The following is a 27,952-nucleotide window of genomic DNA, read 5'->3' as shown; positions in this document are numbered from 1 at the left end:
ACCTGCTGGGCTGCCTGAAGAAATGACTTGTGCTACACTACAGATGTATTCCAGGTTGGTTGGGAAATAAAATCTGCTGATTACTCTGTATACTACATATTATCTCTCCTAAAGAAATACAGCAGTGTATAACTGGCACTGCCATAACCATATTACTATCAGATGTTAGGTTAAGGTACTTGATATTAAAAAAAAAATAAGAATAAAATATCACTATAAAATTCCCCTATGCTCCTAGCAAGTAGTTATAAAGCATTTTCAGACTTACAGCCTCAACGTTACACCCATGAATTGAATGTGCTTACTATTTATTTGTACTTTATTATATCTCACTAAACTTTCATATATTTGCATACTAACATCACACAGAAGTTTAAAGGCTGGATAGCAGTTAAATAAAAATCTTGAAGCGAAAACAGTAAACTATAAACAAAAAACCAACAAGCAAGCTAATCTAGAAAAGTAGCATGATATTATATCATTAGTTGGTATTTCTAAACTGATGTCAAAGCAGAAAATGCAACATAAAGTACCCTAGGGAAGAGAAGAAGGCTTCTGTGAACTCGAAAGTCTTTTAAAGACCTAAATACAAATTTAAGACAATTCAGAAGGGAAACACACACTTGGCATTTCTTCCTGACCCTTGGTCTACATAATAGCAAAAATAAAAATAAAAATTTCCCCAAAAGTAAAACTAGTGTATAGTTTGAGAGCAGATCCTTTTATTTTCCAAGAGGACACTGAACAGATGGGACATCTCCTCCAGAAAGCTCTCTGTTTGGTGGGCAACTGGAAGGACTCACATGGGGGGTTGATGGTGAAGTTGGACAAGCCTAAGCACAGCACAAGAACTTCCTTCTCAGGGCAAAATGAGGGCACTTACTAAATCTGTCTCAGGTTGGATGTCTTTGGATTGTATATTTAGGCTAAGGGCATAGTAATAATAATGGAAACCATTTGGAAGTGGGTAAGTAGGACGGTAGAACTTACCATGTGCCAGACACTTAGAGACCCTTAACTTGTAGCATCTATTTTAATCTTCACAAAAACTCCATTAGGCAGATGTTATTATATCTCCACTTTATAGATGGTAAATATATTTGATATTGTCTGAATTATATGTCTTGGCCTCCTCAATCTCTGGGACTGATGTAAGGGCATTTTTGCCCTACTGTTCAAGGGGATGGTCATTAAGATCTTTACATTCCAGTCACCTTTTGGAAAACTCTAGTGTGTTATAAGACTTTTGTTATTTGAGCAAATGTTAGAGCAAAACTGGCAGCAAAGGTGCAAGAAATAAGGGCAGTTAAAATCAATGCACCGCTTTTTAGCAACTGCCTTTGTTCACAAGGACATAATCATTGATTCTATGTGAATGACTTCCAAAGAAGCTATTACCACCCTGAACTCTTCCCTTCAGGTCTAATCCTACATATCCAAATTTCCAAAAGACTCTTCCAGGTGCATATTCTTCTGGACATCTAATTCAGTATTTTAAATCAGAATTCGTAATTTCTCTTCCCATCCTACTTACCCTCCCTCATGCCTAATTTATCAATATATTAAAGACACTGATATCTTTACAGGAATTTGAAACATTTTAATCCTCAGATTTCATCTCTTACTGCACTCTCCATCCAATTAATCCATTGACACTTCTTGTAATACTGAGCAACCATCTGTTGTTTCCTCTATGTGAGGAATTCTCACCAAGGGAATGAGAGCAGAGGGATATGGTAACTTCCTGGCCAAGGCCTACACCACCCTTTCCTTCCTGCTATTCCATAAAGGTGAGCCACCTGCTAACCAAGAACATATTCCTCAGACTAATGTGTTGAGTCATTATTTATTTGGGGGGTTTACTTGTTATTGCAGCCTAGCCTACCCTAATACACATACTATGTGCTAGGCATCGTGCTAAGCACTTTATATGGATTATCTCATTTAATCCTCAGAATAATACTATAAGGAATATATTAATATTATTACTATTCCTTTTTTATAGAAAATAAAACTGGAGTTTATGTAGTTCAAGAAACCTGTGCTTCACGAGTAAGTTTCAGAAGCAGGACTGCCTTATTCCAATGCCCATTTCTTAAGCAATACAACATGATCTCTCTCACCTATAAAAAAATAAACTTCAATTAACACGACACTGTACATCAACTATACTTCACAAAAATAAATTAAAATAAATAAACTCCAGTAATTTTAAGAATCAAAGTTATGATGCCATGGTTTCTCTGTCTTTGGACCTTTTTAAGAGATGTTCAAGAGATTTTGGCTTATGGAACCACTGAAAGACCAGTTAACATGGAGTCCCCCTCACCCAGAGTATTGGTAGGAAGAATTATACAACTGGAATAACTTACACTTCATTCAACAAATATTAAAGGAACGGTGTTTACCAGGTACTTCCAAAGACATTGCGTACATGATTGTGAAGTGGAGACATTGGTGAAGAGATATTAGAGCAGAGGGAACAGAAAAACAATAAAGGTATAGTTGCATGCAAGAATCTGTGAGATAACAAAAGCAGGCATTATTATCTCACTTGACATAGGAGGAAATTGAGATATTTGTCTTAAGATTAATCTAATCTTATACAATGAGCTAATGACAGGGCCAGAAGTAGGACCCTGGTCCCCTGACCACAAACATCCCAAGTAATCTATTCCAAGCAAGATGGACATGAGGGGAGATGATGTTCATAAGAAACCAGCTGTACTGTTTTAAACGAGTCACTGTTAGGTTGATCTTAAAATATGCATAAGATTTTTAGCCAAATGCTTCTGTTTTTTTCATAGGAAAAGACAAAGAGTATGAAACTGACCTCACTCTATAGTCACAGAGGCAGGGATCTGTCTTCAGCGACGTGTTACAAAGATCTTCCTGCGTGATGCAAAAATAGAAACCAGCCATGCAGAGCAGCACCTGACTCCTGCGAATGCATGACAGCGATGGTTGAATTTACATCGTTAGCTTCTAAGCACACAGATCAATTTAAGTAAGTTAAACTCTCAATTCTCTTTTTATTTGCTGGGTTCACAGTGCAAGTTCTACTTCTAGAATGGGAAGGGATACCTCCCTCAGAGGGTTCTCTCCATCCTAAAATACACTGTGTTTCAGAAGTAACTGATTACCAGAGTGGATACATTGACCATTCAGTCACATTAGCTCCCTGCTTTTTCGGCTCTGTGGGGGAAAAGGCATGTGACCATCTGATTTTATTCCTGTCTACAATGCAGACAAACATATTTTCATTTTTTAAAGCAAAACAAAATGACCTTCTGGAGAAATGTTCAAGGATCCTTTCGAAACAAACACAAATCTTTGCAGTGTTAATAAGCCAAGCAGCATTAGAGATACTTCTAACCTAAATTTGCTACTTTCTACATAGCTGAAACACAAAATGAAGTCAATTATATAGAAAGAATATTCTTTTATTGTAGATGCTTTTTACATAAAGCCAATTTTCAGAGAAAGATACAATATCTATAACTATGTGAATTCATTTCTAAAATAGAAGCCTGGCAAATGAAATTACATTGTACACTCACCTTTCATCAACTTATAAAACAGATGGTGCTTTTCTTTTTTACCTATAATCTCCTCAAGAGTGTGGATGTAGCCAGTTTTTTGTTGTTGTGGTTGTCTTTGTTTACTTTTCATAACAAGTCTTTTTTATTTGAGACTTTGCCCTCAGTTTGTAATTATTTTTCCAAAATTCAATGATAAAAAAGAAAAACACATGCCAGAATTTCTCAGCCTTGACACTACTGACATCTGAGGCTGGAACGATTTTGTCATCACAGTGGGGGTGGGGTGGGGAGGTGCCCCGTGTGTTGCAGATGGTCAGCAGTATCCCTGGTCTCTACCAACCAGATGCCCACCCGTAGCACCCTCCCCCAAGCTGTGACCTGTACAACCCCAAATGTTTCCAGACATTGCCAACTGTCCCCTAGCAGGGGCGGAGGAGCAAAATCACCCAGTTGAGAACCACTGACATATACTGATGCTGCTATATAACTCAGTGCAGTTTTATTGCTCAGTACTGAAAGCTAAGACAGGCGACACTCCCTCATACAGCAAAAGTGCATACAGGAAACACCCTCAGCTACTCAGCTCTCTAATCCATTTAGGATGGTGTAGAATCATGTGTATGTGAAGATGGGACCTGGGGCTCTTTAAGTGTGAAGCTGGTCAAACATTGACGAGAATATGTGTAGACAAATTATTCAACCTGTGGTTTCTCCATAGTCCTGGGGTTCAGTTTAGTCCTGGCCAAGTCCAAGAGGAATGTGAAATTGTCTCAATATCTTTGACTCCTTTCTGGTTCAAAGGTATTTGTAGAAAACAGTCTATCCCGAACTCAGGCAGCTCAGGTATTCCCTCAAAGGCTCTGACATAGCCTCAGAAACTTTACCCTTGAGTGATTTCTCCATAAACATACACTGAAATGAAACTATAGGTTTTGGAAAAAGTTAGGCCTAAAATACTTATGATCCAGGGGTGTTCTTAGACTTGCTGGTTGGCTTGTTGATTCATCATTTATCCAGTGTGTACCATGTTCCAGGAACAGTGCTAGACACAGGGGATACAAGAATGAGTAGGATACCATCCTGCCTCAGGGGACTGGGTCTGGGGTCTGGAATGGAAGGAGCATTATCATTTATTAAGGGTCTGCAATGGAGCCCCATGTAATACAAAATCCAGATTAGGTAGTATCATCTATACTTTAGAAACAAGGAATGAAAACTCAGAGCTGTCTCATTTCAGCTCGATGCTTTGTGACGACCTAAAGGGATGGGATAGGGAGGATGGGAGGGAGGCTCAAGAGGGAGGGGATATGGGGACATGTGTATGCACATGGCTGACTCACTTTGTTGTACAACAGAAACAAACACAGTATTGTGAAGCAATTATACTCCAATAAAGATCTATTTAAAAAAAACAACTCAGAGCTGTTAATTTGTTCAATTTTACAGAGTTAATAAGTGTCAGACCTCACATCTGAAGCCATATTTGTCTGACTTCAAAATACATACTTTTAGACATAGTTGTAAGCTATAATTACAAAAGAATGTGCTAAGTACACCAATGAAAATATGTATAAGTTTCAACAATGATATAAATGAAGAGGAGGTTAACTCTGCCTTGAAAAGGTAAGAGATCGCTTCACAGAGGAGTATTTATACCAAATCCTTAAGGATAAATAAGAGTTATTTTTTCATTTCTCATTGACTTGTTCAAATGGTCAACAGTCAAAAGATACTGAAAGCCACCTACGTATATAGGCACTGTGCTGAGAGTTAGAAGGTTTAGATAGTGCTTCTCAAAGTGTGGTCTCTGGACCAGCAGCATCACATCACCAGGAACTTGGTGGAAATGGAAATTCTCAGACCCCACCCCAGACATACAGAAGCAAAAGATTTGGGGATGAAGCTCAGAAATTTGTATTTTAATAAACCCTTCATGTGATTATGATGAATCTAAAAGTTAAGAAGCACCGGTCAACTCACTGCACAACAATTTATTACATAAAAGGTAAATAAACTTGAAATCAGTGACATAAACCAGAGCTTTCTATCAGGTGTGCCATGAACGGGTTACAGGTGTGCCAAGATCTTGATCCCCTCTACCCCTATGACCCCAAGTAGGGTTTGGGGGTAGCCAATGCCCCAGTTCATTACTTCCAGCTATGAGAAGCCTCATTAATGTACTCTCAAATGCTGAAAGAATATCTATTGTATCTTCCCTGAGAACCACAGTGTGAAATGTTTGGGAAGCTCTGGTACAGACAATAAGAGCCATCACATTTAAAGGAGATAGAAAATGCTTTGGATGGGACAACTTATGAAGTATTCATTGAAGAGATAAAATAAAGCGCCTTAAAATTCTCAGGTTCTCCTCATAGTGAGCAATCACATGTCCTCTCTTTAATCCCACTACACTCACTTGGATATGCGCCCTGCCTTCAATTAATGAAAAAAAAGAAATTGAGCCTATCCATTGTTAAGTAGAAAACATTTTTAGGAATTGGAGAGAATAGACACCAAAAAATCTACTTCATATGGATTACAGACATAAATGTGAAAAGTAAAATACTAAAGATCTTACAAGAAAATAGAGAACATCTCTTTGACCTTGAAGAAGTCAAAGCTTTCTTAAACTGAACATAAAAGGCATTCATCATAAAAGAAAAAAAATGATAAACTGGACTATATTAAAATTAAAAACTTTTCATCAAAAGACATCAAGAATGAAAAGTCAGTTCATATAATGGAAGAAGAAACACACACATTTAATAAATATGTATATGAAAAAAATATTCACATATATCTTACACATCAAATAAAATATAGACCGAATAGAAAAATGCCCAAAATCCTTGAAGAGACACAAAGAAGATATCCAAATGGCCAACAAACATGTGAAATTATGTTCAATATTGTTGGTCAGGAAGGAAATGAAAATTGAAACCACAATGTGATACCATTACACACCCAACAAAATGACTAAAATTTAAAAGACTGACAATAGCAAACATATTTTGGAGAGGTATGAGTGCAAAGTAGCACAACCACCAGCAGAAGTTTTTTGGCACATCTACCAAAAGTGAATGTGTATTCACTAAGACATAATAACTGCACTCCTAGAAGGACCCAGAGATGCATATCTATGTGCACCAAAGTTCTCTTTGTAATAGCCCCAAATTAGAAACTACAGAGATCCATCTACAGTATAATAGAGAAATTAATCATGGTATATTCACACAATGGAACATGTAGGACCTCAATAAATAATTGTTGAAAAACTGAATGAAGAGTGAATGAATGAATGACTATAAAAGCTTTATGTGGTTTTCTTTCCAATGAACTCTTCAGGAGGCAGCCAAAGTGATCTCTGGAGAACACAGATCTGATGACGACACTTTGCTGCTGACAGCACTCAGCATAAATTCAAGTTCCTTGGCAGCACCTGCCCCTCCCTCCATGCCCTGGTTCCTAGCTTCATCTCTAGGCCCGCCTTTTGTCATTCTCAAGTGCGCACACTGCTCTATCCTTACTGAAGGAAGGGCAGCTTCCTGGCTCTTTCACCCTTGAATGTTTGCCCACTCTGTTTCCTGTTCCTAGAATATCTTCGTCTGTCCGTTATGCTAACTTCTTTTCCTTCTTTAGAGTTTACCTTGTTATTATCTGATTGGAAAACATTGACTATCTCAGCTTGAATTAAGAGCTCTGTGCTGCAGCACCAATGCTTGTATACCTCTGTCATCGCAAAAATAGCACAGCACTGACTACGTTTGTTTACCTGTTATAGCCTCTCTTAGTTCATGATTAGTTCCTAGAGAGGGTGGGGATCATATCTTATCTTTGAATCTTTACACTTAGCATAGTTCCTGATATATATAATATAAATAGAAGCATACTATTAATTGAATGAATGGCATTCCAAAATCATCATACTAGCACGTAATAGCTTCTTTAGATTTTTATGCAGGCTGTGAAAAGGAAGAAGAAAAATCAGAGGGAAGTAATTTGATCCTAGATAACTGATAGTCTGGTAAGGCAAACCATGCCTTCATTTTGTTAACTACCTAAACAGTATGAAAATATTTATGGTCTATTATATTGTAAACACATTGACATTATCCCTTAATCTTCATAATGACCCCATGCGGAAGGTACATTATTGTCTCCATATATTATTTATGGTGAAACGGTGGCTCAAATAGGTTTGTAACTTGCCTGTAGTAACTGGCAGAGTTTGGACTTCACCCTTTCAGACTACGAAATCACATCATCTTTCCTGATACCTGCACAGGCTGTTTTGTTTCATGGTGTCAAACTACTGAAATTATTGATGAGGACCTAAAACTTTCAAACGTTGTTCCTCAGGTACCTCATCAGGAATCTCCTAAAAGAACTTTGAAAAAATTATACTTTTTAAAGTTGATATCTAAAAATTTTCAATATATATTTAAATAACAGTGAAGGATATAAGTCCTGGTATATTGTAAATATTTTATTTTATAATGAAACTGTGACATCACTCTTTTCAATGTGTCCAGTGGAATCTAAATTCCATAACAATTTGATCTCCACAATCACTTTAAAAAAATGAAGTAAAATAAAAGGTCAAATGACAAACTGGGAAAATAATATTTGTGGTATATCACATTCAAAGGGTTAATATCTGAATATATAAAGAATTTCTAGGGCTTCCCTGGTGGTGCAGTGTTTGAGAGTCCGCCTGCCGATGCAGGGGACACGGGTTCGTGCTCCGGTCAGGGAAGATCCCACATGCAGCAGAGCGGCTGGGCCCGTGAGCCATGGCCGCTGAGCCTGCACGTCCAGAGCCTGTGCTCTGCAATGGGAGAGGCCACAACAGTGAGAGGCCCACATACCACAAAAAAAAAAAAAAGAAGTATAGTATCAGTCTCTGTCATATCATTTCACCACTCGTAAGCTCTGTGACCTTGGGCAACTTAGTCTCTCTAAACATGGTTTCTTCATCTGTAAAATGTAGATGTTAGTAGTCCCTGTTTCATAGAACTGTGTGGGGATTCAATGAGATAATCCATTGAAAGCGCTTAGCACTGTCCTAGCACAAAGTAAAGGAAATCTTAGCAGTAGCTAATGTTGCTGTTGCTATAGTAATAGTGGTTGTGGTTGACTTTGTCGTTATCATTATATATATATATATATATATATATATATATATATATGCTTTTTCAATGTCCCTGGGCTGCTCTTATTATATGTTAAAAATAATTCAAATGTTAAATATCTATGAAGTTACTTTGGCTACACGTCTTATAAACAACAGGAGAGATTAACATATTGCAAATAGCCCATAAAAAGGAAAGAAATGAGTCAAGTTTCAAAACATGGACATAGGGTAAATGCTCGAAAAGGCGGAGAGAGATCCCCAAGACTATGGGGTATAGGGGAGTGAGTATCCTGTGGGAGGTTTCATGAGATGTTGGTGTACTCACATCACTAGAATGCTCTTAGTTTGGGCACCTTCATAACACTTCCTTGCTCAGAAGTGTTAACCTTGGTCTGTTGTGAGACCCTTACCTCTTAGATATACAGATCTTCCTTTCAATTAATGTCTTGCCCTGCCTCGCCACAGCCACTTTCCTCGACTTTACAGACTTCTCAAAGGTTATACTTGTTGCAGTTCAAGCAGCTGACAGTCATTCACCTTTTGTAATCTGGCTTCTGGCTCCATTACTCGACTGAAAATATTCTCCCCGTGACCTCTCCCTCAGATGTGTCCTCCTATTTGCCAAATACAAAGATCTCATCTCAGTTCTAGTCACCTGTGACTTCTTTAAAATGTCTACCTCTATTTCCCCTTTAGTCATAGCTTCTTCCTTGGCTTCTATGCTACTGCCCTCTCCTGGTTCTTCTACTGTGTCTCTGGTCACTCCTCTTCTTCCTCTAGTTCTTCTTTTGCCCTACCCTTAAATGTAGACATGTCCTAAAGTTCTATCCTTAGTCCTCCTCTTTCTCATTACTCCCTCCTATAACTACAGTAATCTCTGTTGTAAAGACCCAAACTACCCAATCTCCATCTCCATCACTACAATTCGAGAGTGGCATCTTAGATGTCTATTGCCTCCTTAGAGCAACTCTCCATTTGGGATGCTCCCCCTTTGCTCTCTATTTTTTTTTTTTTTTTCTTTTGGTACGCGGGCCTCTCACTGTTCTGGCCTCTCCCGTTGCGGAGCACAGGCTCCGGATGCGCAGGCTCAGCGGCCATGGCTCACGGGCCCAGCCGCTCCGCGGCATGTGGGATCTTCCCGGACCGGGGCACGAACCCAGAACCCACGTCCCCTGCATCGGCAGGCGGATTCTCAACCACTGCGCCACCAGGGAAGCCCTCTATTTTTAATTAATGGCACCTCCATTAACCCCAGCCTTCCAAAATAGACATATCAATATTATATTTGATTTGTACTTATGTCCCAATCCCACATAAATTCAGCCACCAAACCCAATTACTTCCATATCTGCAATATCTCATTTCCAGTTATCTGGTTCTTTCTCCTTCAAAAATCTTCAAAGGATCACAATTGCCCCTAGAGAACAGAATGAAAATTCTATAGAATAAGATTAAAAGATTACCAGTACTTGGCAGTCATCTTTCTTACTGACTTCAATCCCCATTATCTTTCTTCATGAATTCTTTGCTTTTTCTACGACTAGCTATTTCCTGATAACATCAATCACTTTCAAGCTTTTGAATCTTTGCTCATGATGTTGCCTCAACTTGGAATATATCCTTCCCTTCTTTCCATCTACTGAAATCCTACCTATCTTTTAATTTCCAATAGCATCTTTGTGCTGTAGCCTTCTTTGATACTGGCTCACAGAATTAATTATTTTTTATGCTATGATCATATAGGACTTTGTATTACATGTATTTAAAACATTTAGGTCATGCTTCTTTAAAATGTTCTCCACTTAAATTTCAGACTCATATTTAATTGCCCAATAACCATCTCACTGGGTTAACCCTCAACTCCTTCAAATTTAATACATCTCCAGTTGAACACACCCTTTCTGACTGGACTTGGTATTCCTCCTGTGCTGGGTGTCATCCTTGATTCTTCTATCTCCTTCTAACCTCTCACCTTATCTAATTGATTCTAGCTTCTAAATATCTTTAAATATATTCACATCTCTTTCTCCACTATTAATAAACTAGTTCAGGCCATCAAATTTTATTAGAATTACTAACATAAAATCAATTTTCAATTTAAAAAAACGGACATCAAGTTACATAATCCATAGGTAGTCAATTAATCCTATGGCTTGCTGTTTTCCTTTTAAACTTCCATAAGGCAACTAACTATAATTAAGCCTTTTCAGGGTGTTATTGAAATGTATCTCTTGGTAAACCAAATTAAAACTTAATCTGGTGGTTTAGTACACAGACATTTGTATACTTATTTGTAATAAAAGCTAAGAAGATATATTATTGCTCATTTTCTTCCTCTGACCAATTTCTAATAAATGATTTAGAGAAATTAAATGTTTCTTTATGTGTTTCAACTCCAATCAATTTAGAAAAAAACAGGGTAAATGTAGATATCTGAAAACAATTTACCCATTAAAACTTCCTTTTACACTTTTTTTATTTTTAGTTTTTTTTAAGATTTTTTAAAATTAATTAATTTTATCTTTTTTTTTTTTTTTTTTTTTTGCGGTACGCGGGCCTCTCACTATTGTGGCCTCTCCCGTTGCGGAGCACAGGCTCCGGATGCGCAGGCTCAGCAGCCATGGCTCACGGGCCCAGCCGCTCCGTGGCATGTGGGATCCTCCTGGACCGGGGCACGAACCCGCGTCCCCTGCATCAGCAGGCGGACTCTCAACCACTGCGCCACCAGGGAAGCCCTATTTATCTATTTTTGGCTGCATTGGATCTTCATTGCTGCGTGCAGGCTTTCTCTAGTTGTGGCAAGCGGGGTCTACTCTTGGTTGTGGTGCACGGGGTTCTCACTGTGGTGGATTCTCTTGTTGTGGAGCACGGGCTCTAGGCGCATGGGCTTCAGTAGTTGTGGCTTGCGGGTTCTAGAACACAGGCTTCAGTAGTTGTGGCGCGTGGGCTTAGTTGCTCCGCGGCATGTGAGATCTTCCCGGACCAGGGATCGAATGCGTATCCCGTGCATTGGCAGGTGGATTCTTAACCACTGAGCGTCCAGGGAAGTCCCTACACTTTCTTTTTATAAAGTATTTAAAGTAGATTTTAGTTTAAAGTACCAAGTAATTTACTTATTTATCATCTCCTGGGGCCAAAATTGAATGTGTTAATTCCATTAATCTGAACAATGGTGGCTTTGCATTTAAAAAACTCAAGAAACAGCCAAGGGTCATGGGGCTAATCACTTCAACTTACTTTTTTTTTCTCATCTCTGCCCACTTTGTTAGCTTTCATTATTTGCATGAGGATTTTAGGAGAATTATCAGACCAAAAATATGACCTATCATATTCCTTCCTTTCTGAGGGACGAAAATAATTTTTGAGGTCATTATTGAAATTGGAACACTGCTGAAAAGAAAGAAATCAAATGGATTGATAATTTTGAGCTTAAGGAGAAACTTTGTGTTAAGCAAAAACTGGATGTGTCATGAAATAACAATATTGTTCATTAAACATATTGTTTTAAGAGACTGGCTCAAGATGGCAGAGTAGAAGGATATGCGCTCACTCCCTCTTGCGAGACTGCTGAACAACCATTGACAGGAAGACACTGAAACTCACCAAAAACGATACCCCACATCCAAAGACAAAGGAGAAGCCGCAATGAGATGGTAGGAGGGGCGCAATCACAATAAAAACAAATCCCATAACCATGGGTGGGTGACTCAAAAACTGGAGAACACTTATACCACAGAAGTCCACCCACTGGAATGAAGGTTTTGAGCCCCACGTCAGGCTTCCCAACCTGGGGGTCTGTCAATGGGAGGAAGAATTTCCAGAGAATCAGACATTGAAGGCTAGTGGGATTTGATCGTAGGGTTTTGACAGGACTGGAGGAGACAGAGACTCCACTCTTGGAGGGCACACACAAAGTACTGTGCACATCAGGACCTGGGGGAAACAGCAGTGACCCCATAGGAGACTGAACCAGACCTTCCTGCTAGTGTTGGATGGTCTCCTGCCAAGGCAGCGAGTGGCTGTGGTTCACTGTGAGGACAAAGACACCAGCAGAAGAAGTTCTGAGAAGTACTCCTTGGCATGAGCCCTTCATTAGCCCCACCAAAGAGCCTGTAGCCTCCAGTGCTGAGTCGCCTCAGGCCAAACAACCAACAGGGAGGGAACTCAGGCCCACCATCAGCAGAGAAGCAGATTAAAGTTTTACTGAGCTCTGTTCACCAGAGCAACACCCAGCTTTACCCACTGCCAGTCCCTCCCACCAGGAAGCTTGCACAAGCCTCTTAGATAGCCTCATCCACCAGAGAGAGAACAGCAGAAGCAAGAAGAACTACAATCCTGCAGCCTGTGGAACAAAAAGCACATTCACAGAAAGATAGACAAAATGAAAAGGCAGACGACTATGTACCAGATGAAGTAACAAGATAAAACCCCAGAAAAAACAACTAAATGAAGTGGAGATAGGTAACCTTCCAGAAAAAGAATTCACAATAATGATAGTGAAGTTGATCCAGGATCTCATAAAAAGAATGGAGGCAAAAATTGAGAAGATGAAAAAATGTTTAACAAAGACCTAGAAGAATTAAAGAACAAACACCTAGAAGAATTAAGGAACAAACAAACAGAGATGAACAATACAATAACTGAAATGAAAAATACACTAGAAGGAATCAATAGCAGAATAACTGAGGCAGGAGAATGGACAAGTGACCTGGAGGCAGAATGGTGGAATTCACTGCTGCGGAACAGAATAAAGAAAAAAGAATGAAAAGAAATGAAGACAGCCTAAGAGACCTCTGGGACAATATTAAATGCACCAACATTCGCATTATAGGGGTCCCAGAAGGAGAAGAGAGAGAGAAAGGGCCCGGAAAATATTTGAAGAGATTATAGTCAAAAACTTCCATAACATGGGAAAGGAAATAGCCACCCAAGAACAGGAGGCACAGAGAGTCCCAGGCAGGAAAAACCCAAGGAGAAACTTACCAAGACACATAGTAATCAAACTGACAAAAATTAAAGATAAAGAAAAATTATTAAAAGCAATAAGGGAAAAATGACAGATAACATACAAGGGAACTCCCGTAAGGTTAACAGCTGATTTCTCAGCAGAAACTCTACAAGCCAGAAGGGAGTGACACAATATATTTAAAGTGATGAAAGGGAAAAAACTACAACCAAGATTACTCTACCTGGCAAGGATCTCATTCAGATTTGAAGGAGAAATCAAAAGCTTTACAGACAAGCAAAAGCTAAGAGAATTCAGCATCACCAAACCAGCTCTACAACAGATGCTAAAGGAACTTCTCTAAGTGGGAAACACAAGAGAAGAAAAGGACCTACAAAAACAAACCCAAAATATTTAAGAAAATGGTAACAGGAGCATACATATTGATAATTACCTTAAATATGAACGGATTAAATTCTCCAACCAAAAGACCCAGACTGGTTGAATGGATACAAAAACAAGACCATATATATGCTGTCTACAAGAGACCCACTTCAGACCTGGGGAGACTTACAGACTGAAAGTGAGGGGATGGAAAAATATATTCCATGCAAATGGAAATCAAAAGAAAGCTGGAGGGGGCTTCCCTGGTGGCTCAGTGGTTGAGAATCTGCCTGCCAATGCAGGGGATACAGGTTTGATCTCTGGTCTGGGAAGACCCCCCCCTTGCTGTGAAGCAACTAAGCCTGCACACCACAACTACTGAACCTGTGCTCTAGAGCCCATGAGCCATAACTTCTGAGCCCACATGCCGCAACTATCGAAGCCCGTGTGCCTAGAGCCCGTGCTCTGCAACGAGAAGCCACCGCAATGAGAAGCCCACACACTGCTATGAAGAGTAGTCCCCACGCAGCAGTGAAGATCCAACACAGCCAAAAATAAATAAATAAAATAAATAAATTTATTTAAGAAAAAAAAAAAGAAAGGTGGAGTAGCAATACTCATATCAGATAAAATAGACTTTAAAATAAGGACGTTACAAGAGACAAGGAAGGACACTATATAATGATTAAGGGATCGATCCAAGAAGAAGATGTAACAATTATAAATATATATGCACCCAACATAGGAGCATCTCAATATATAAGGCAAATGCTAACAGCTATAAAAGAGGAAATCGACAGTAACACAGTAATAGTGGGGGAATTTAACACCTCACTTACACCAATAGACAGATTATCCAGACAGAAAATTAATAAGGAAACACAAGCTTTAAATGACACAATAGACCAGGTAGATTTAATTGATATTTATAGGACATTCCATCCAAAAACAGCAGATTACACTTTCTTCTCAAGTGCACAGAGAGCATCCTCCAGAATAAATCACATCTTGGGTCACAAATCAAGTCTTGATAAATTTAAGAAAATTGAAATCATATCAAGCATCTTTTCCAACCAAAACACTATAAGATTAGAAATCAGTTACAGAGAAAAAAAACATAAACACATGGAGGCTAAACAATATGTTACTAAATAACCAACAGATCACTGAAGAAATCAAAGAGGAAATCAAAAAATACCTAGAGACAAATGGCAATGAAAACATGATAATCCAAAACCTATGGGATGCAGCAAAACAGTTCTAAGAGGGAAGTTTATAGCAATACAATCCCAACTCAAGAAACAAGAAAAGTCTCAAATAAACAATCTAACTTTACACCTAAAGGAACTAGAGAAAGAAGAACAAAGAAAGCCCAAAGTTAGTAGAAGGAAAGAAATCATAAAGATCAGAGCAGAAATAAAGGAAATAAAAACAAAGAAAACAATAGCAAAGATCAATAAAACTAAAAGCTGGTTCTTTGAGAAGATAAACAAAATTGATAAACCTTTAGCCAGATTCATCAAGAAAAAGAGAGAGAGGACTCAAATCAATAGAGTCCAAAAGAATTAGGAATGAAAAAGGAGAAGTTACAACAGGCACTGCAGAAATACAAAGCATCCTAAGAGACTACTACAAGCAACTCTATGCCAATAAAATGGACAACCTGGAAGAAATGGACAAATTTTTGGAAAGGTATAACCTTCCAAGACTGAACCAGGAAGAAATAGAAAATATGAACAGACCAATCACAAGTAATGAAAGTGAAACTGTGATTAAAAATCTTCCAACAAACAAAAGCCCAGGTCCAGATGGCTTCACAGGTGAATTCTATCAAACATTTAGAGAAGAGCTAACACCCATCCTTCTCAAACTCTTCCAAAAAATTGCAGAGGAAGGAACACTCCCAAACTCATTCTATGAGGCCACCATCACCCTGATACCAAAACCAGACAAAGACACTACAAAAAAAGAAAATTACAGACCAATATCACTGATGAATACAGATGCAAAAATCCTCAACAAAATACTAGCAAACAGAATCCAACAACACATTAAAAGGATCATACACCATTGATCAAGTGGTATTTATCCCAGGGATGCAGGGATTCTTCAGTATATGCAAATCAATCAATGTGAAACACCATATTAACAAACTGAAGAATAAAACCCATATGATCATGTCAATAGATGCAGAAAAAGCTTCTGACAAAATTCAACACCAATTTATGATAAAAACTCTAGAAAGTGGGCATAGAGGGAACCTACCTCAACATAATAAAGGCCATATATAACAAACCCACAGCAAACATCATTCTCAATGATGAAAAACTGAACGCATTTCCTCAGAGATCAGGAACAAGACAAGGATGTCCAGTCTTGCCACTATTTTTTTTTTTTTTTTTTTTTTTTGCGGTACGCGGGCCTCTCACTGTTGTGGTCTTTCCTGTTGCAGAGCACAGGCTCCGGACGCGCAGGCTCAGCGGCCATGGCTCACGGGCCTAGCCGCTCTGTGGCATGTGGGATCTTCTGAGACCGGGGTCCGAACCCGTGTCCCCTGCATCGGCAGGCAGACTCTCAACCACTGCGCCACCAGGGAAGCCCCTCTTGCCACTATAATTCAACATAGTTTTGGAAGTCCTAGCCACAGTTATCAGAGAAGAAGAAGAAATAAAAGGAATCCAAATTGGAAAAGAAGAAGTAAAACTGTCACTGTTTGCAGATGACATGATACTATACATAAAGAATCCTAAAGATGCCACCAGAAAACTACTAGAGCTAATCAATGAATTTGGTAAAGTTGCAGGATACAAAATTAATGCGCAGAAATCTCTGGCATTCCTATACACTAACAACAAAAGATCAGAAGGAGAAATTAAGGAAACAATCCCATTCACCATTGCAACAAAAAGAATAAAATGCCTAGGAAAAAACCTACCTAAGGAGGTAAAAGGCCTGTACTCAGAAAACTATAGGACACTGATGAAACAAATCAAAGATGATACAAACAGATGGAGAGATATACCATGTTCTTGGATTGGAAGAATCAATATTGTGAAAATGACTATACTACCCAAAGCAATCTACAGGTTCAATGCAATCCCTATCAAGTTACCAATAGCATTTTTTTAAGGACTAGAACAATAAATCTTAAAATTTGTGTGGAGACGCAAAAGACCCCTAATAGCCAAAGCAATCTTCAGGGAGAAAAACAGAGCTGGAGGACTCTGTTTTAAATACATGTTAAACTCCAAAATATATAAACAGCTCAATATTAAAAAAAACAAACAACCCAATCAAAAAATGGGCAGAAGACCTAAATAGACATTTCTCCAAAGAAGACATAGAGATGGCCAAGAGGCACATGAGGAGCTGCTCAACATCACTAATTATTAGAGAAATGCAGATCAAAACTACAATGAGGTATCACCTCACACCAGTTAGAATGGGCATCATCAGAAAATGTACAAACAACAAATGCTGGAGAGGGTGTGGAGAAAAGAGAACCCTCCTACACTGTTGGTGGGAATGTAAATTGATACAGCCACTATGGAGAATATTATGGAGGTTCCTTAAAAAACTAAAAATAGAATTACCATATGATCCAGCAATCCCACTACTGGGCATATACCCACAGGAAACCATAATTCAAAAAGACACATGCATCCCAATGTTCATTGCAGCACTACTTACAATAGCCAGGTCATGGAAGCAACCTAAATGCCCATCGTCAGTTGACTGGATAAAGAAGATGTGGTACATAAGTACAATGTGATATTACTCAGCCATAAAAGGGAACGAAACTGGGTCATTTGCAGAGACGTGGATGGACGTAGAGACTGTCATACATAGTTAAGTCAGAAAGAGAAAAACAAATATTGTATATTAACACATATATGTGGAATCTAGAAAAATGGTACAGATGAACCAGTTTTCAGGGTGGAAATAGAGACACAGAAGTAGAGAACAAACGTATGGACACCAAGCGGGGAAAGCGGGGGTTGTGGTGGTGGTGGGATGAATTGGGAGATTGGGATTGACATGTATACACTGATGTGTATAAAATAGATAACTAATAAGAACCTGCTGTATAAAAAAAAAATTAAATTAAAAAACCCATTGTTTTAAACTTTCATTTAAAATAATCATGGGAATAATATTATTGAAGTATAAATTATAAGTTCGACTTTAATTATAATTGACTTTAATGATAACAGTGTGCAACCTTATTTCAAAAGTTTGTGTTTTTTGTTTTGTTTTAAGGAATTCCACATGTTCATTTTGCTTTGGGGAAATAATTTGAAGTCATACATTGACAGATGCTAGTAGGTATTAACTATGCCACATAGCCACGTGACATGCTTACGACATACTGGAGGATTTGCCACTGGCAGATGGGCAGGCTGTTTTGAGTAAAAGATTAAAATGAAACTTCTAAGCTGAGGCCAAAGGGTGACACAAACAGATTTTGGAAAAATGCCAAATGGAAAAACATTTCTCCATTGTATTCCTGGTGTCTGGCACTACAGTAGGCATTCAACAAGTATTTTTGAATAAGTGAATGAGAGAAGGTTGAGTCAGCTTAGAGGACATTAATATGACATTGGAAACATTAGTGATTTGATTACCTAAAATCTGAGGAGTCCGAAATAATTTATTAGGAGAAATCCTAATAATTTATTAGAAGGGGAGACACTCTAATCTGGAGAAGCATTTTTGTTTTGTTTTGTTTTGCTTTGCTTTTTTAAATCCAATGAAAGTATTTAGCAAAAATTCCAAAGAGTATGAATTATATGGCATGTGTAATCAGTGATCTGTGAGTCGTATTTCAATGCTGAAGTTGTACCTTGGAAGTGTAAGAGAAGAGTCTAACCTGTACGAGGAACTTAGCCCCACCCTGCTCTAAACTGTACTTGTCATGATGTCACACTACTAGGGTTAGTTGCTCACCTCAAATGTTCGTTTCCAACTGGGGCAAAAAGAGCTACAGTTCTTTCCAGAACTCCAGCCCTTAGGGTGGATGCACAGCAGATGTTTCCTTCCCATATTGACTCAAACGCCACCTTCTCAGTGTGGCATTCACCAACTAGCCAACCTAGAACTGCAAACTCTTTCCACTCCTGCCAACTCCCTACCCTCTTTTCTTGTATTTTTTTCTTTCTTTTCTTCCCCAGTGCACTTCTCACCATTCAGCATACTATATATTTTACTCAACCTTGTTTATTGTTTTCTCACCCCACCAGCATAAGAAGTAGGAGGGCAGAGATCTTGTTTTTACTGTTGTATCCCAGCCTCTAGAACAGTACCTGGCAGTCAGTATGTCTCCTATATTTATTTGTTGAATTGAATGAACGAATTAGTACTTGGAAGAACAGGGTCTAAGTAGGAAGGTGTGCCAGATGCCCAGGTTATGGGGAACTGAGCAACAACAGCCCTGATGGAGGCAAATGTCAGAGTGCACGGAAAGGACTTATAAACAGAACCAGTAGAGTTTAAGAGGCCCTCCTGCTCTGTCTCCCCTGGCCTTTGCACTAGTTTTCTCAGTTTATTTTTGACACATTGCATTGGGTCATTGTCTACTATCAGTAAAAAGAGAGCAGAAGGTAGAACAGTGGCCAACAGGATTGGATGATAGGTTTGTAATCCCAGTAAACCTGGCTGGCAGTTTAAGCAAAATAGTTTTTTGATTGAAATGGAGCCCTAGTTTGGCTTTTCCCCCTATAGTTAGCAAAATAAGGGTGACCAGTTGGCCACTTAGGACAATTGCCAAATAGACAGCTTATGTGACACACTCTATAGAGGTTACATTTCAAGGTTTTCTCTGCTGCCACACCAAAAAAAGAAATAACTATCTCAAACCACTTAAATACAGTAGGAAACATAAAAACGAATGTACCCCAAGAGGGTAAGGACTCCACTTAGGGTTCCCACGACAAATCTTCCAAAATCAACAGTGTGGTTTAGCTGAATGTTATCAAAGCTCACTAGCCATACATTCCCATGACATGACTCAGTGACTCTCTATTTCCTGCCTAAACTTCCTTCAGCTCTGGACCTCACTGTGAGCTTGGCTTTCATGTGTAGCAATGTAGATATTTCTAGCTCAGCTCATGTACACCATAAAAACTGTTCAGCAAATGAATATACAACATGTGAGAATAAAATCAGAAGTCAATTTATTTCCCAATTTTATCCACTCTTGTCATTGTACCTGCCAATTAAAAAAATATTCAGGACTCTTATCACATCAGGTTTTCTTCGATATCACTTAAAACTCTGGAAAGAAGTATTTGTGTTTTCTATTAGAGAACTGTCATGAAAATGCTAATTCAAATAGTATGAGTTTCTCTATACATGGTACTATTTGAGAAACCCTCAATGATAAATGATAAACATTTACAAGGGCAGCATGAGCTAAAGTGAAAGGACTGAAAAACTTGAACATTTTCTTCATGTGGATTTCTTACTTTCTCGTTAGTCTTGAGTAAAATATTTAAATGTTTATGTCTCGGTTTTCCCGTCTTCTAAACAGGATAGAAATGCTTGCTGTGTATATATCACCTTTGAATAGAGCTGGTGGAAAGGAGCAGGAGGTTACGCATGGTTTTGAACTGTTTCGGGCTATTCTCTGTCTTCTACCCTTCTCCTGTAATGGATGATTTAAATAATTTTTCATCTCAAGCTAAGTATCTTTCTACATTTAATATGTTTTATCATTTATTTCAGGCAAGGATGTCTTTGAAGTTTTAAAATAAGAAATTATAATAGCATAGTAGATACACCGCCATCTAAAATAGTGGTTCATTATTATTGTTACTATCATAATAATGATAATTATTATGATTAAATTACTTAGAATAATTGGTCAGTTCCTAAAATATCCTCATGGTAGAAATTTCCTTTGGGTCTCATTCTTAATATGCAAATCTCTCCCTAATATATCATCCTACCTGATTATGAAATTTCCCTTCTTCTCATATACAATATTAATATTATTATTCAAATATTTATTCATGTCAGACACTTGTGTCGTATTAATTCCTTTGTCCAAATCATCTGTATGCCCACATATAATATGGTTTTAAGTGTTAAACACATAACAACTCCCATGTTTGTTAACTCTCTTTATACAATACCTAGGACAGTGATATACACAGAAAAATGCTTTTAAATTTTATAATTCTGCTGCTGTTAATATAGTTTCTGCAAATTCATTGCTGTTTTTAACTAAAGAATAAATGCAATATCAAATGCCAAGTTTCAGACTCTATTATATCTATTGATTTTTTAAAACTAGATGTAGTCTCATTTCAGGATAAATTTTGGTTATGTGATAATCTACTATGTTTTGTTGCTACTATCCTACAAGCATCATTTTTCTCAAATAAACCCCAGATAAATAAGAAATAGATGTTTTCTAGGAGAAATCTGTTTGGGCTTATTTTCACTCCAGACTTGCATTGTGGTTATTCTTTTATGAAAAGAAAAAACAGACGTTGGCCTTCCTTACTGATTCTGAGAATAAAAAAGCATGCTTAACTTAATTCGAATGACCTCAAATGAGTAGCACCATATTCTGAGACCTTTAAGCTTCCAAAATCATTAATTTAATTGCTGTCCTGGAAAAACTGATCTAGGGCACTCCTTCATGCCCAGATGTAGTTGCTGATGTTATGGGCTGGACACCCAGATGTAACCAAAAACATACAGTCTGCTTCCTTTCCGTGAGTACTAAATGTGCGGTTTGTTTTCTGAATAATGTCAGTGATCTTGAGGACTCCCTACAAGACTGTTCTCAGCCTGACATTTCATTTCCACTATTGGCCAACAGTGTAGCTGCCACTATGGCAACGAGCATCCCACCCCCAACTTCAGTCTGCGCCTGGGCTCTATGTCTATTACCTTGGGCCATCTCCATCTTGAGAAAGAAGTGGGAAACGTTTTCCAAGATCATAAAAATATTTAGAAAACAGGTGGGGATACTAGTATGTTGTGTTACATCTCAGCTAAACTACAAACTCACCCCTCCTATTTATCTTTACATCGATCTATTTATTTATTTTGTCTCTTCTCCAAGTTCATTTAGTGGCCAGCTTAGTTGATGTATTTGTTTTATGTATTATCAGCTATAAAGACCACCAACAGTCTTTCCCCCTCTATTTAGAGCTAATTACCATATTCACATCCACCAAGTATGCCAGGTATTGTTGTGTCTTTTCAAAATAGGCCCATGAATCCCACTCACCATGAAGAGGATTAAGTCTGGTGAAGATGGAGTTAAATGTGTGAGGGTCTCCTGGAGTATATAATGCTTCAAATGATTTGGAAGATATATGGTTATTTTTGTGGTTCTAGTATGTTACTTCAGTACCATGGGAGTTCATAAATACAGATACACAAGGCTCTATAATATGAAATAAGTCCTTTCCCCATGTGCATCAATACCAACTTTTTACTAGTATAATATAATGTCATTAAAATAGTGTCAAATAAAAAGGAGGTATAGTAGCAACAGACCAATTTCAGTAAAACCAACTACAATAGAATGCCACTGATACTTCCATGTATCCAAACTGAAGTTTTAAAAGTACCTATTTATTCGTAAACAGAGAAAAATAACACATTTACTCTGAGTCTTGAGCCAACATAAAATATTTACAAGCACAGCATGACAACTGATATGCTTCAATTGTAGGAATTTGGAATTCTCCTTTGCTTTGTTTGTGTTGGTGAAGTGTTGTCCCAATGTTGATGAAAAGTTATAATGGAAATGATACTGATGGGAGTTAAATAGATTAAAATTCAAATTTCTCTAATCACTTTACATTAGGAAATCTTAGAGTCCCTTTATTTTAGAATATTGCTGTGTGTAATGAATCCCACATTTAAAAACACTTGCATTTTTGTGATAGTTAAGAGACGAGGTAATGGGACTTCTATTATACTGAGAAAAAGGTTAGATTGGCTTTAGGTATAAAAGATAACCAATAAGACTGAATGACTCTAAATGCTTTCTAATAAAGAAATTCTAATAACACTCATAAAATGATGATTTCAAGTAACATCCTTGCAAGATGAAAGCCAAGTAATTCTCATATTAAATAAAAAGTGCTGAAAATTACAGAGAAAAATAGAAGAATTAAAAGTAAAGACTACATATAGCTGTGATCCAAAAGTTATAATATAAAATGGTAAAGAAGACAGTCATTGTGCCTCCTTCTTATTTTCATATTGCATATTTTCATATGCAATGCTTTGGAAATACTAATGGAGAAGAACTTTGAAATAGTTTCGAATTCTCCCACCACAACTGAACTATTCCGAGTACACTGCAGTTCAAATCCTGGCACATGAATGAGCCTCAGAAATTATTTAGTCCAATACTCTTATTTTTATGGATGAAAGAAGTGAGGCTGAGAGAAGTTGGGTGATTTGAATGAGTTTACAAATTTTTGATGAGTGAAAGTAAGGACAAGGGTCCAGGCTTCCTGAAACCTTGGCCAGCCATCTCTTCAGAGCAAATGATCAGTCCATTCTAATTTACATTATTTAATATTTACAAGTAATTGTGCTGCATTTTTTAAAAGAATCAAAATAAAACTAAGCATTTGAAAACCACCTGAGAAGGGAAATGAGATGGACAATTTTCCATAGTTCTGTAGAGTTATATGCATGAAATTTTTTCTGTGCTCTCTGGTGTCCAATTCATAACATTTAGCTATGTGCTTTTAAAATTATTAACCTTAATAGCACCTAAACAGAACATCTTAGATATGATCAATGAAAAATTTTGCTTGCTGCTAAATAAATCCATTTGAGGTGGTCTTTGGCTGCTTTATTTCTTCAGATACAACTGATTGAGTGCTTGATGAAATCCTTTCTGCCTCAGACTGTGATGATTTCTTCCAACATTTTGTTTACATATTTAGCAGTAAATGGAATCAAGGGCTGCCAAATATTAATAAAGTAGAACCAACTACAGCAGGCGTTCTATCATGAGGGCAACATCACTCACGACGTTAAGCAGTGAGAAGGAAAATTCTAACAATAATTCTAGTCTCTAACTTCATGATATGATGATACTGATTTTCTAACAGTTAAACTTGTAGAATGAGGATAATGAACTTGTTTTAAGGGTTATTAAACAATGCTTCAATATTAATGTTATAATTACAGGATGCTTGCTTTTTAGGGAAAATGGTACTTTTTTTTTTTTCGCTGTACTGCACGGCATGTGGGATCTTATATCTCCCACCAGGGATTGAACCCACGCCCCCTGCATTGGAAGGGCGGAGTCTTAACCCCTGGTCCACCAGGGAAGTCCCAGGAAAACAGTATTGACTATTGGAAAAAAATTTTATGATGTTATAAAAAAGAAAAAAAAACTGAAAAAATAAAACAAAAACCCCACCACATCACACTTCCTTCCTCTACCTACCTTAATTCTCTTCCAAATTTTCCATATATTCTCTTAGAAAATAAATTACTTCAGGAGGATGGTAGAAAGAGTTGTTCTATTTGAGATATGGTTAGAGAGGTCCTACTTCTGTGACAAAGTCCTTCAATTACAGCCTGCATCTTTGTCTGCCTCAAAGAAAGCTTGCTCCTCAAATATGGCTCATGACAGCTGGGGTGTTCAGTTAGGACAGAATGGAGGAAGATCAACACACCCCTCTTAAACAACATGAATCTACAATCAATGCTTGTTGCTCTTGCAAGTATGGACTGGGAAAGTAAATGGATGGAAAGAGGAAATGAATATTGAGTGACCTCTATGTGGCAAGTGAAGCGTTGTTTCACATTTATTATACCATCATACCATTCGTACAAAATGCCCCCAATTTTCTATGAATGAGGAAGCTGAGGCTAAGGGAGGTTAAAAATCCAACATTAATCAGTTGGCAAATGATATAGATAGAATCCAAACTTGGGTTTCTTTCTTCCGGAAAAAAAAAAATAAATAAATAAATAAATAAATCCGTTTGTAATTAAATAAGGAACTAAAAATTCATACTGAATTAACTCACAAATGTTTTTAAAGAATGTCACAGTCGGGCTTCCCTGGTTGCGCAGTGGTTGAGAATCCGCCTGCCAATGCAGGGGACATGGGTTCGTGCCCCAGTCTGGGAAGATCCCACATGCCGCGGAGCGGCTGGGCCCGTGAGCCATGGCCGCTGAGCCTGCGCGTCTGGAGCCTGTGCTCCGCAACAGGAGAGGCCACAACAGTGAGAGGCCCACATACCGCAAAAAAAAAAAAAAGAATGTCATAGTCATTTCATAATGATGAAATTTCACATATAATAAGACAAAATTAAATATCATAAACCAGAAAAATTGTTTATGATTTTGCATACATATAAAAATAATGTGAACACATTAATATCCCTTAAAATTATTCTTAAGAAACAAAACATTTTAAATCAAAGTAAGACAGTTTTTAAATTTGTCTGGCAAACAAGTTTACCGAGGATCAATATTTCCTGACTTTTTCTGTTAAACTGACTTTTCCCTCCCAACTCTCAAAGGAAATTCAGAACAGAATATTTCAAGTCTAGTTTGACATGTATTGTCACATGAAAAAAATGGCAGATAAAAATCAGAGGATAAGCCAAAATGGCAGCTCATGCTCATCGTTCCTTTTATAGTTGATCTCAAAAAACATCTTTATTTCAATTCTTATAAGATTGGCTGCAGTTCTCAAAGTGTGGTCCTCAGATCCCCTGTGGTCTCTAAGATGGCTCAGGAGGTTTATGAGGTCAAAATTATTTCCTTTTTAATGCTAAGATGTTATTTGCCTTTTTTCATTACGTTGATACTTGTACTGATGGTGCAAAACAGTGTGAGTAAAACTGCTGGTACCTTAGCACAAGTGGCCCCAGACTGCAACTATAGTCTCCATACACTTCAAAGCCATGCACTAGCAGGGGAAAAACACCCTGCAAGTTTCGCTTAAGAACATCCTTGATGAAGCAGTAAAAATTATTTATTTTATTAAATCTCAACCCTGAGTATACATCTTTTAATAGTCCCTGTGACATTATAGTAAGTAAGCATAAAGCACTTGTATTGCCTATGAAAGTCTGATGGCTGGCTTGAGGAAAAGCATGTGTGATTGAATTGCAAGCTGAACCAGAGCTTTTTCCATGGAGGACCATTTCTAGTTGAACAAACAACTGACAGGCTATACTTTTTAGGACATGGGTATTTGACAGACATCTTCTCAAAACTTAGCAAAAGTGAGACTGTCACTTAAGGGAAAAGTGATGATATTTGTTGTCAATGATAAAATTCAAGATTTCAAGAGGGAATTAGAATTTTGGAAAGCTTGTATCCACCACTATGAGCTTGACAGCTTCTAAATACTTAAATAATTTACTGAGAATTATGTGATATAAACAAATGTAGTTTTTATATTATATGATATAAATGTTATTAATTATATAATGAAATGTGTCAAAATTTGGAAGATCTGCATAACCCACATTTTCCAAATAATCAAGGCATGATGTTACAAAATCATGCCTGGGTAAAAGATACATTCAAAGTGCAAATCTGACTAATGAATTTTAATGTAACAGAACATGAAAAGCTCATTGATATGGTTTCTTATTCAACATATCAAGAAACTACCACTTGGTGACTCTTGGTGTTGTATAAAAGAAGAACATTCACAATTATCTAAAAAGGCTATTAAAATACTCCTTTTTCCAACTACGTAACTGTATGAGGCTAGATTTTTTTCATATACTTCTACAAAAACTATATAGCAATAAATCAAGGCAGAAGCAGATATAAAAATCTAGTTTGTCTTCTATTAAGTCAGACATTCAAGAGATTTATATAGATGTGAAAAAAAGTAACAAAGCAGCCAGTTTAAAATAAATATAATGCTCTTCTCACTAAATTTATTTTTGTTTTGGAAAATACAGTAATGCTTCACTAAAATACTCTGATTATGTTAACATGCAATGGATTTATTATTGTTATTCTAAAATAAATTTATGAAAAATAATTTAAAATTTCTGTTCTAATTTTGAATATAGAAAATTTCTAATATAGTAAATATCGATAGCTATATAAAGAAAAGCTCTTTGGAGTCCTTGACAATTTTTAAGAGTCAAAGGGTCCTGAGATCAAAATATCTGAAAACCACTGTGCTATAGAAACAATATATGTTTAATGATTATATGATGACATATAACTAAGACTGAATTGTGTTTAGTATTTGCCTTTTTTCCTTGAAGGTGACTTAACCAATGTAGGGGACATAGGCTGTAAAAGTTATTTTTTATTAAGCTATACATGTAACACTATCAATTTAAGGGGACATAGGCTTTGAAAATTATTTTTTATTTTTTATTAAGCTATACATGTAACACTGTATCAATTTAAGGTGTACAATGTGTTGGTTTGCTACATTAAGATATTGCAATTTGACTACCACCATAGCATTAGCTAATATTTCTATCATGTCACATAATTACCATTTCTTTTTTGTGGTAAGAACAATTGAGATCTAGTCTCTTAGCAGCTTTTAAGTTTATAATATAGTACTGTTGACTAGAATCACCATGCCGTGCATTGGATCTCCAGAACTTATCTACCTACTTATAGCAAGTTTGTACCCTTAAAAAACATCTCCCCGTTTCCCCCACCCCACAACCCCATCATCTTACTCTCTGTTCTTATTAGTTCGGCTTTTTTAGATTCCACATGTAAGTGATATCATACAGTATTTGTCTTTCTCTGTCTGACTTATCTCACTTAGCATAATAATGCCCTCAAGGTCTATCCACATTGTCACAAAAGGCAAGACTTCCTTCTTTCTCATGGCTGAATAATATTCCATTGTATATATATACCATATCTTCTTTGTCTATTCATCTAATTAATCTATTAACAGACACTGAGGTTGTTTCCATATCTTGTCTATTGTGAATAATGCTGCAG

At 37.3% G+C, this 27,952-nt stretch overlaps 1 long non-coding RNA gene across 1 annotated transcript in view; it reads right to left on the bottom strand.

The window, feature by feature from the left end:
- The window catches only part of LOC125961991 (uncharacterized), a 69,887-nt gene that overhangs the window by 22,025 nt on the left and 19,910 nt on the right, over nt 1–27,952 (bottom strand). Inside the window, exon 2 of the long non-coding RNA XR_007473244.1 lies at nt 2,834–2,941. This is a non-coding gene — a long non-coding RNA (uncharacterized LOC125961991). The remainder of the gene's footprint in view (nt 1–2,833; nt 2,942–27,952) is intronic.

This window comes from Orcinus orca, chromosome 18, assembly GCF_937001465.1.
Source record: "Orcinus orca chromosome 18, mOrcOrc1.1, whole genome shotgun sequence".
NCBI lineage: Eukaryota > Metazoa > Chordata > Mammalia > Artiodactyla > Delphinidae > Orcinus > Orcinus orca.
Note: the sequence above shows the minus strand (reverse complement) of the source record. Positions and strands in the feature narration are given on the sequence as shown.